This window comes from Myotis brandtii, unplaced genomic scaffold, assembly GCF_000412655.1.
Source record: "Myotis brandtii unplaced genomic scaffold, ASM41265v1 scaffold684, whole genome shotgun sequence".
In the NCBI taxonomy this organism is placed as follows: domain Eukaryota; kingdom Metazoa; phylum Chordata; class Mammalia; order Chiroptera; family Vespertilionidae; genus Myotis; species Myotis brandtii.
In genome coordinates, this window is record NW_005370673.1 from 1,322,726 (window position 1) to 1,330,859 (window position 8,134).

General features: G+C 38.5%; 1 pseudogene; it reads right to left on the reverse strand.

The window, feature by feature from the left end:
• Positions 1-5,932: 5,932 nt before the first annotated feature.
• On the reverse strand, positions 5,933-6,732 carry LOC102250387 (annotated as a pseudogene).
• Positions 6,733-8,134: the final 1,402 nt, after the last annotated feature.

The window sequence follows — 8,134 nt, forward strand, 5'->3', positions numbered from 1 at the left end:
GCCTGTGGACTGAAAGGTCCCAGGTTCGATTCTAGCCAAGGGCATGTACTTTGGTTGTGGGCACATCCCCCCTAGTAGGTGTGCAGGAGGCAGCTGATCGATGTTTATTTCTCATCGATGTTTCTAACTCTCTATCCCTCTCCCTTCCTCTCTGTAAAAAAATCAATAAAATATATATTTTTTAAAAACACAGGAGGACAGCTTAAGGGAGCTGTGGGACAACATGAAACATAACAGTAATCACATAATAGGTGCGCCAGAAGGAGAAGAAAGTGAGCGAGGGATAGAGAATGATTTGAATAAATAATGGCAGAAAACTTCCCTAACCTGGTGAAGGAAAATGTCACACAAGCCAGGAAGCACAGAGAGTCCAAAGCAAAAAGAACCTAAGCAGGCCCATACCCAGACACATCATAATTAAAATGCCAAAATTTAAAGACAAATAAAGAATCTTAAAGACAGCAACAGAAAAGCAAGTTGTTACCTACAAAGGAGCTCCCATAAGGCTGTTAGCTGATTCCTCATTAGAAACTCTATAGGCCAGAAGGGAATGGCATGAAGTATTCAAGGTAATGGAAAGCAAGGATCTGAAACCAAGATTAGTATACCCAGAAATGCTATCCTTTAAAATAGTTGGTGAAATAAAGAGCTTCCCAGATTTAAAAATAGGGGTGGGGGCTAAAGAAGTTTATCACCACAAAACTAGCACTACAAGAAATTCTAAAGGGACTGCTATAATGAGAAAAAGAAATAGAGAGAGAAACATAAGCATACAGAATTAAAATGGCAATAAATAAGTATCTATCAATAATAACATTAAATATAAATGGTTTAAATGCTCCAATCAAAAGACATAGGGTAGTTGAATGGATACAAAAACATGACCCAACTATGTGCTATCTGCAAGAAACCCACCTTAGAAAAAAGACTCACACAGGATAGAGAAGGGATGGCAAAAAATTTCCATGCAAATGGAAACAAAACAAAAAAAAAAGCTGGGATAGCAATACTCATATCTGACAAAATAGACTTCCTAATGAAGGCCATCACAAGAGACAACAAAAAGCATTATATAACACTAAAGGGATATATAACAGGATATAACCCTAGTAAACATATATGCACCCAATATAGGAGCATCTAAGTATATAAAAAAAACTTCTAGAGGACTTTAAGGGAGAGATCAACAATAAAACAGTCACAGTATGGGAATTTACCACCTCGCTGACTTCACTGAGTAGATCTTTCAGACAAAAAAATTACCAAGGAAACAGTGACTCTAAAGGACACACTGGATCAGATGGATTTAATTGACATTTATAGAGCATTTCACCCCAAAGCTGCAGAATATACATTCTTTACAAGTGCACATAGATCATTTACAAAGGTAGACCACATGTTAGGACACAAAACAAGTCTCTACTAGTTCAATCAGATTGAAATCATATCAAGCATCTTCTCAGATATCAGTGGAATGAAATTAGAAATCAACTACAGTAAAAACCCTCAAAAATATTCAAACACATGGAGGCTAAATAGCACGTTGTTAAACAAAGAATGGGTTGCCAATGAGATCAAGAAAGAAATCAAAAACTTCCTGGAAACATTGGAAAATGAACACACAACAACCCCAAATCTCTGGGACATAGCAAAAGCAGTCCTGAGAGGGAGGTTCATAGCACAACAGGCCTACCTCTAAAACAAGAAAAATTAATAATAAATGTTTTAACACTACAACTTAAAGAATTAGAAAGAGAACAACATGAAAATCCCATAGTAAGAAGAAGGAAGGCAATAATAAACATCAGAGCAGAAATAAATGATATAGAGACTAAAAAAATACAAAAAAAAATCAATGAACCTAAGAGTTGGTTCTTTGAAAATATAAACAAGATTGATGAACTGTTAGCCAGATGCATCAAGAAACAAAGAGAAAGGACCCAAATAAATAAAATCAGAAACAAAAGTGGTGAAGTAACAATTGACACCACAGAATTACAAAGGATTGTGAAAAAATACTGTGAGCAACTATATGCCAACAAGCTGGACAATGTGGATGAAATGGACAAATTTCTAGAAAAATACAATCTTCCAAAACTCAATCAGAAAGAATCAGAAAACCTGAATAGGCCAATAACAACTGATGACATAGAAGCAGTAATCAAAACACACACCCAGCAAACAAAAGCCCTTGTTGGGATGGCTTCACAGGGGAATTTAACAAACATTTAAAGAATTAACATCTACCCTCCTCAAACTATTCCCAAAAATTCAAAAGGAAGGAACACTTCCAACCTTTATTTATGAGGCCAGCATTATCCTAATTCCAAAACCAGATAAAGACACTATGAAGAAAGAGAATTTCAGGCCAATATCCCTGATAAACATAGACTCTAAAATCCTCAACAAAATATTAGCAAATTGGATCTAGTAATATATTAAAAAGATCATACACCATGACCAAGTGGGATTTATTCCAGGGATGCGAGGCTGGTACAATGTTCACAAATCAATAACTTGATACATCATATAAACAAATTGAAAAGCAAAAATCACTTGATCATGTCAGTAGACTTAGAAACAGCATTCGACAAAATCAACACCCTTTTTTGATAAAAATTCTCAGCAAAGTGGGAATAGAGGGATAATATCTCAACATAATAAAGGCCATATATTAGTAGGACAAACCTATAGCAAACATCATACTCAATGGGCAAAACCTAAAACCATTGCCCTGACCGGTTTGGCTTAGTGGATGGAGCGTCGGCCTGCGGACTGAAGGGTCCCAGGTTCAATTCCAATCAAGGGCATGTATCTTGGTTGCGGGCACATCCCCAGTAGGGAGTGTGCAGGAGGCAGCTGATCGATGTTTCTCTCTCATCGATGTTTCTAACTCTCTATCCCTCTCCCTTCCTCTCTGTAAAAATATCAATAAAATATATTTTTAAAAAAACTAAAACCATTTCCCCTAAGAACAGGAACAAGATAGGGATGCCCACTTTCACTACTCTTATTCAACGTTAGTGTGCTGGTGCATGGATTCGTGCACATTGAAAGGAAATTAATTAGAAGAAATATTTTAATATTGCTATTTGTCCTTTCTCTATAATAGAAGTGTCAACCAAATTTACAATTGACAATGACAGATAGAAACACAAGTATGCAATTGTAGCCAGTGAGAGCTTTATATATATATAAACTTGCTTAATTACACCTGCTTTCTGATTTAGCTAAACTTTTTCCAGCCCAGTGAAGCACCCCAACTTCTCTTTCAGGTAATTGTCAGCAACACAGCAGTAAATATCAACATGAAGCAGATCACACAGGGAGAACAAAGGGTAAAATATTTAACTGTAGCAGTGTTTGACTATATTCTGCACAGTGAGAAAACTTGAAGTCATTTTCAATTTCCACCATTTCTTACTTCTTTTCAGTCGAATCAAGTTTCTAAACTTTCTAAATCTCTGTTTTCCAGGAAAAGAAAATAGGATTCTACCAAGTCTCCTATCTACCTACTCCAGGACTTCTGTGAGGATCAAATGAGATGAGGCACGTGAAAATGCTTCACAAACATTTGGTTAAATGTAAAATGTTTGCACCTGGCTATAAAGCAAGTTGGGTTCCTGGATTGAAAAAACTCCAAGGAGGCTAGTCGCTAGGGAGAGGCAGCCAGGCATTGATACATGACATCATTACCTGGCACCCACAGTGGGCTGTGGGCTGCATTTTGCACCATGGTGTCTCGGCAGCGTTGGCTGTGATTTGGTGGGGTGTCGTTTCAGGGTGGTGGCGGGGCCTGTGTCCCAGTTGGGGGAAGCTGAGGGTTGGTTTGTTGGTGCCAGATCTGTGGTGCTGTTTAATTTAAAAGGACAGTGCACATCATAGCAGCTCCTGCATTGAGCATCTGCCCCTTGGTGGTCAGTGCGTATCATAGCTACCAGTCAGACGGATGGACACTTAACCTTTTATATATATAGATAGTACTGGAAGTCCTAGCCACAGCCATCAGACAAGAAGAAAAAGTAAAAGGTATCCAAATTGGAAAGGATGAGGTAAAAGTCTCATTATTCGCAGATGACATGATATTGTACATAGAAAACCCTAAAGACTCCACCAAAAAGCTACTAGATTTAATAAATGAATTTGGCAATGTAGCAAGATACAGAAATCAACACCCCAAAATCAATGGCTTTTTTATAAACCAATAATGAATTATCAGAAAGAGAAACTAAACAATCTCATTTATCATTGCAACAGAAAAAGGAAGATACATAGGAATAAGCTTAACCAAGGAGGTAAAAGACTTGTACTTGGAAAACTACAGGACATTAAGAAAAGAGAGGAAGATATAAACAAGTGGAAGAATATACCGTGTTCATGGATTGGTAGAATTAACATTAAAATGTCCATACAACCCAAAGCAATCTACAGATTCAATGCAATCCCGATTAAAATACCAACACCATATTTCACAGATCTAGAACAAATACTCCAAAAATTTATATGGAACCACAAAAGACCCTGAATAGCCACAGTAATCTCAAGAAAGAAGAACAAAGTTGGAGGAATCACAATACCAGATATCAAGCTATTCTACAAAGCCACTGTACTCAAAACAGCCTGGTACTGGCACAAGCACCTATCCCTCTCAAATTCTTTTTAAAGAGGGAATACTTCCTAATACATTTACAAGGTCAATATTACTCTGATACCAAAACCAGGCGAGGACAACACACACACACACACACACACACACACACTATCTCTGATTGACAGATGGAAAAATCTTCAACAAAATACCAGCAAATCAAATGCAATGCTACAGTAAAAGGATCATACACCACAATCAGGTGGGATTCATCCCAAGGATACAAGGGTGACTCGGCATCTATAAATCAATCAACATGATACACCACTTTAACAAAATAAAGGATAAAACTTGTATAATCATCTCAGCAGAAGCATAATGCATTTGGCAAGATATAATATCTATTTATGGTTTTTAAAACCTCTCAATAAAATGGATATAGAAGGAAAGTAGTTTAACATATGACAAGCCCAGAACTAACATCATGCTCAATGGTGAAAAAAGGAAAGCTTTTCCTATTAGATTAGAAACAAGACAAGGGTGCCCACTCTCACCATTTGTATCCAACATAGTCCTGGAGACCTAGCAAGAGCAATTAGGCCAGAAAAAAAGGCATCTAACTTGAAAAGGAAGAAGTAAAACTGTCACTATTTGCATATGGCATGATTTCATATAGAGAAAACCCTAAAGACTCCACCAGAAAACAATTTGACATAATAAATGAATATCATAAGATTGCAGGATACAGAACCAATATACAGAAATCTGTTGCATTTCTACATACTAACAACAAACTACCAGAAAGATAAGTGAAAAAAATCCCATTTACAATCACAACAAAATTAATAAAATACCTAGGAATAAACCTAACAAAGGAGGTGAAAGACCTGTACACTGAAAATTACAAGACATTGTTGAAAGAAATTAAAGAAAACACAAACAAATGGAAAGATAATGCTGTGCTCATGGATTTGAAAAACAAACATTGTTAAAATTTCCAGATTAACTAAAACAACCTATAGATTCAAAGCAACCCCTATCAAAATCCCTTTGTCAAATATTAATTGAGCGTAATAGCTTGGGTCAATTTCTGGGGTCCCTGTTCTGTTCCATTGATCTATATGCCTGTACTTGTTTTTGAAGCTGAGATGTGTCTTCTGAAGGCAGCATATAGTTGGTTCTTGTTTTTTATTTACTAAGTTAGCGTGATTATTGATATATGAGGACTTGCTACTGCCATTTTATCTTCTTTTCCTCCTGATTGCTCTTCACTCCATTTCCCCTTGTGTCTCTGCCTGCTATTTTAGTTTGGTGATTTTCTATGATTTTTTTCTCCATTTTTTTAAAAGTATGGCTTGCTACGGTAGTACACAATATTGTTTCATACATGTATACTTGAAACCAAATTTTAAGAAATAGCTGTTGTAACATAAACCATAACCTGATGAGCATGTCCACCGCGCCCCTGCCTTCTGCAGGGTCTTCTGAAATCCCCTCTGGTTCCAGGTCATGGCCAGACACAGAGGGAAGAGCTTGCAAACTTGGTTTTTTCTCTACAATTCAGCCTTCAGCAACTTGAGTGCTTTCTTCATGTTGTCAACAAGCAGAGCTGCGTCCGAAGGTTCATAAGCATAGAGACGTTTTGAGTATCTTCCAGTGATGTTGGCTCTAACTGTCAGGGATGGGTCAATAAACATGATCCTGGGGACACACGCCACCAGGAGAAGGGTGTTTGCCAGTTGTTTCATAAACTAGATTGAGGAGGACGAACTGCTCTGCCAACTTCTGGATTTCTTTATTTTCAGCAAACACTTTCTTTAAAGCTTGACTGTGTGGGCATTCATCCAGGTGATGAATAATCATCAAGGGTTTGTTGCTTGTCTTGGATTTGTACAAAGCTTCCTCGTGTGTCTGGGTCCAGATGAGCCGATCACCCCAACCTCTGGAGAGGGTCTGGGGCAGTTTGGGTGGAGAGACCTTTGTGTCCTTGGTGTTCTTCTCAGCTCCTGGTTTGACTGTGGTGTCTTGGGCCAGGGTGTAGGAGAGGGCCACGAGGAGTCAGAATGGGGACACTGAAATCTCCTCCATGGCACACCTGGCTCTCCCCACCCACCTGTCTGTGCGGGCCAGGTGGCCTTGATGCTTCCAAGCTTCCTCGGGTCGTATGTTATTTTATGATTTTCCTAAGTTCTTTTCCTATGCTTTTCTTTAACCCTTACATTTGAAACAGTTGTTTGAAGTCTGTTTAGTAAGTCCAGTGCCTGTGTATCTTCAGGGATGGCTTCTCCCACCTTATCTTCTTCCTTTAAATAGCCCGTGTTTCCTGTTTCTTTGTATGCTTTTAATTTTTGTGGAAAATTAGACTTTTGAAAAAACAACCACCCCTTCCATTTTTGAAGACTCTCTCTCTCTGTCTGGAAAGTTCTTCACTAATCCGCTGTGTGTGTCCTGAGCCTTATGGTCACCCCAAGAACGCTGAATTCTACCCAGGTATCTTCTGAGCACGCATTTTGTATAGGTTTCTGCAATTTTTTGATTCCCTGTATGAATGCATGTTTAAAATAATTTCCTAAAGAGTCTCACTCTAGGTTTTCCTTGAAAACTTAGATAATTTATTGTATGTCTCTTCATGTAATCTATTGATGGAGGGATTGCAAATCTTCGGATCCGCAGGTCTTAGAATTCCTTCAGCTTTCTCATGCACTGCCTGCTCCTTCTTCCCATCTAAGACCTGAGTTAAGCAAAACAAAGACGAGTCCTTCAAGCAGCTCCCAGGCACATTACAATGTTCTGAGCAAGGTCCGTTCCTCTTCCTTCCGTTCAAGGAAGAAATTGAGGACTGTCTGCACCTCCTCCATACACAGTCTGTGTCATGCCAGGAGGGGTGAGATAAGAGTGAACACTAATGTCACAAATGTGCCTGTTTACTTGAACTTTCTGTTTCATGGTTGGGTGTTCACCTGGTTGCTTTGCTCTGCAGAGCCTCAATAAAGTACAATTTTCCAGTTGTGTTTTTTGGATGGGTGTATCTCTTCATGGGAGAGTGATGGCTTAAAGCTTCCACCATTTTCCTGCCTTACTGCCTTTTTAAAGCTTGTTTTTTGTGGTGTAGTGTTCTGTGGGTTTTGACATATGCTAAAGTTATGCATCCACCGTTACAGCATTATAACTGAGGGTCTCACTGCGATAAAAACGTGCACTTCACCTCCTCAGCCTCCCCCATTCCCAGCGGCTCCCCAGCGCCCGCTGGTGACTCCCCGTCTCTGTAGCTCTGCGTTTTCCACAGTCATGTCACTGCAGTTGTACAGTATGTAGCCTGGTTTCTTTAAACTTAGTGATATACATTGAAGAATTATTCATCTTTTTTTGTGGCCTGAGAGTGCATTTATTTTTATTGGTGAATAATATCCCATTGTATGCATGTACCACAGTTTATTTACTCACTCATTCACGTATTAAAGAACATGGCTGTTACCATTTTTTGGCAATTATAGACAAACCCAATATTCTTTCTGATAGGTGTGAGGTGATAGCTCATTGTGGTTT